General features: G+C 38.8%; 1 non-coding gene across 1 annotated transcript; it reads right to left on the minus strand.

Annotated features, from left to right (window-relative positions):
- Positions 1-3,331: 3,331 nt before the first annotated feature.
- Trnas-cga lies at positions 3,332-3,405 on the minus strand. The gene has a single exon. It is a non-coding gene; the product is annotated as a tRNA-Ser (tRNA).
- Between the last annotated feature and the right edge of the window lie 421 nt (positions 3,406-3,826).

Below are 3,826 nucleotides of genomic sequence, written 5' to 3' on the forward strand. Positions count from 1 at the left end.
AATACAATCCGTAAAAAAGCCTTTCAAAAATTCTAAAGTTACAGTTCCATATCCATAATTTTTCCTATTTTCAAAAAACCAATAAATTTAATTTTTTTTATTTATTTCGCCACACTATGAAACCTGAAGCTGGCAACGCGCATAGATGGAAATTAAATGCGTTTTTGGATATTCCAGAATAACTGGCTGACCTGAACACGAGGATGAAAGAAACGCTGACAGATTTTGCTGCTGACAGCATGCTTAAAATGGAATTTAATTCACGAAAGAGTGACGTCTTCTGGATGAAAAGAAAAAAAGAATATTCACAGCTGGCAAGGGAAGCCTCGAAATTATTAATGCCGTTCGCCACTTCCTACTTATATGAATTAGCGTTCTCTCTATTGGTCAACATAAAAACTAAGAAGAGAAACAAGCTTCAATTAGAAAATGATTTGGTTATTTGTGTCACAAAAACAGAACTACGAGTTGAATTATTAATAAATAAACAGGCATAGCCTGCTCATTGAAACTGTTGTGTTTTTATTGTAGTGTTCGACCTACATCTCTTGCTTACTTTATCTGGCTAAGCGTCAACCGTGACAGATATCGTTGGTGTCACCCTACGAATGAAAACTCGTAGAAACAATAAAATCCCGATAAGTGCCACCACGATTTTAAATAAATCAAATGATAGAACTTTAGTAATTAATCACCAAATTTCAGTTGTGCAGATATAGCACTGGGCATTTGCGTATAATAGCTGAATTGTACCATAATTGATATTGACTTTTCTCTTGATGGTATGGCTTATGCTTTACTGTTAACGACACTCTGTGTTGCAGGGATTGTATCCGGTACCTCCGCTCCGGTCTCCTCAACAGCATTGCAAATTGTTGCTACAAGCTCTCATAACTTCGAAGAGAAGTTAATTCATTGCCTTGAAATACCTATCTATGAATTCCATTTTACATTTGTCGTCGTTAACCAACACGAATGCAATAGAGCTGGCCATTAACTAATACGTAGAAAGATGTTTCATTCAGTTAGCCTTCCGTGTTTAGGACTCATTTTGAAAAGTAGGCAAAAACAAACGCCTTTAGACAATTTTCCTGTAAAAAAGGATGTACAGTATTATAGATTATATTACTATTTTATAAACTGTTTTATATTATTTCGGAATGAAACGCATTATCCTATTTTTATGTGAATTCCTACAGAAAAATTTGTTTTGCATTACGAGTGTTGCACAGATTCAGAAGGGAATTGTGCTCGTTAATCGAGATCTCGCTGAACAGTCAATTGGCAAAGAATAACATCTTTATTCGAATTTCTCAGTTACTTATTGCATATTGTTCATTCGGTTATCGATCGACTTTTTAGTAAGCAGTTTTGAGATGTTGCGTTTATTCTTCGTTAACACTGTATTTATTATACGGAATTAGTATTCGGAATTTTATATTCAGAATTAATGTTATACAAGGAATAACGTAATTTTAATAAGAAATAAACTTCACTTTTTTAGAACATGTTTTTGTTTTACGGAACCCGAAGTATTCAGACATGCACTGGGCTGGTTGTTTCATTTACTTTCATTCAGTTTGAAAAGAAAACAACCCGTAATTTTAATTAACTGCGAGAATATTTGGTATATTTTATTACAAATTATTGTACTAGTTTTTTAGAAGGCATTTTTCAACTCTTATGAAGCACTACCAAAATAACAATGATTCATTTCACAGTTCAAAATGGTTCAAATGGCTCTGAGCAACACCCAGTCATCACGAGGCAGAGAAACATTTCACAGTAATCACCATTAACAACTCGAGGGAAATGAGAAATGAACCAGGTGACAAGACATGACGATTTTTTGGGAATCCCGATCAAGCCGCAGAGCTACGGAAATAGGAACAACAACACACAGCGTATCAGTTATAGTCTGAGGTTAGTTCAAGCGTCCTAGATCCGTTCGGTAGAAATTGTACGTCGTGCCGTCTCTCACTGCTGTCAGTTCTACCATTCTGTGGTTTAGTTCGAAGCATGGCTACTGAAATGCATTCTGGTATCCGTGGTGTGAAGTCTTAGTCCTTCACGTGAACTGTGTGTGTGTGTGTGTGTGTGTGTGTGTGTGTGTGTGTGTGTGTATTTTGCTGTTGCAGCTATTTCGTATCACTTTTCAGTGTGACTATATTTAAAATGCGCTTTCACGAATTGTTATAGCTCCGTATAATATTTTTACCACAGCAGATGATTGGTACGAAAAATAGGTTGTCAGTACTGCACAAGATGCTGCTCCCGCACCGTCGTCCCCACCCGGAAGTTAATGTGGAACTACCCCTCTCTCTGCAAACCTCATAGATGTGAACTCGTGAGTATAGTCTGTACAGGACTTGGTGATTTTCGCATCCCTAGTTCGTTCCGTAAATGTCAGAAGAGTTCTATAGACATTGTATCACTTCTCACCGTTGCTTGTCTTTGCCTTCAATAGGCTCAAATTAAATTCGTATTCATTACTAGAAATAAGTACTGCATCTGGGCGTGAGCGACTATGTGCTTTCACGAAACCTTGTTACTTCTGTGTGACATTTCTACCATAGCAGACGATGGTTACGAAACATACGTTATCAGCCGTGGTGTAAATTCTGATTGCACCATTTAAAGTGATTAAATTGAGAACACGCCTGCGACCGCGACCAACAGAGCAACACTTCGTGACCCCATGGGATCGCGACCCACAGGCTGAAAAAACACTTCCGTAAAGACTTGAGTTAAGAGGTCATGCTTACTATAATTCACCATTTAGAGCATAGTGAGGTAAACACTGGTTTTTCAGACCAGAACTGAACTTTTTTTATGCCTTTTGCTGCTGTTCACTTGTTTAGTGTCTGCTCGGTTTTACGTGCTGATGAGCAGATATATTCTGTATTCTGTTTCTGTTTTGACTAAAGTAATGTTTTCACTTTGCTTGTTTCTCTTTTGGAGGTGCACCAAGAAAATTCTCCCAGAAGGATGCACTGACGGCAGACCATGGGGCTTATATAACCCTTCGTGCTGTGCAAAACAACATGCTAATCCAAGAAATGACAAGTGCTGAAGTGCTTTCTCTGTATAGAGTGTCAAGAACTACTTGATGTAAACCAGTCGACACTAAGAACAATTCTTAATGATAACATTGTATTATAATGCAGTTACAGCCAATGAGAAACTATATAGCATGTTATTTAACTCTGCAATGTTGAGATCATTTTAGATACAAATTGAGGAGCTGAGAAATACTTTCATTTATAGAATGAAATTTTCACTCTACAGCGGAGTGTGCGCTGATATGAAACTTCCTGGCAGATGAAAACTGTGTCTGGACCGAGACTCGAACTCGGGACCTTTGCCTTTCGCGGGCAAGTGCTCTACCAACTGAGCTACCCAAGCACGACTCACGCCCCGTCCTCACAGCTTTACTTCTGCCAGTACCTCGTCTCCTACCTTCCAAACTTTACAGAAGCTCCCCTGGAAGGTTCGCAGGAGAGCTTCTGTAAAGTTTGGAAGGTAGGAGACGAGGTACTGGCAGAAGTAAAGCTGTGAGGACGGGGCGTGAGTCGTGCTTGGGTAGCTCAGTTGGTAGAGCACTTGCCCGCGAAAGGCAAAGGTCCCGAGTTCGAGTCTCGGTCCGGCACACAGTTTTAATCTGCCAGGAAGTTTCACTTTTATTTAAATTTTCATACATACGCTTTGGGTCACCGTCTTCTGTTCGATGCACTAGCAACTACGATCTGGTCAAATTTGTCAGTAAAGAGTGATACGTCAGCCTCATTTATACAAAAGAAGTTTTTTTAGTCTTTCTGTCATTGTT

This window comes from Schistocerca americana, chromosome 8 (genome assembly GCF_021461395.2).
Source record: "Schistocerca americana isolate TAMUIC-IGC-003095 chromosome 8, iqSchAmer2.1, whole genome shotgun sequence".
NCBI lineage: Eukaryota > Metazoa > Arthropoda > Insecta > Orthoptera > Acrididae > Schistocerca > Schistocerca americana.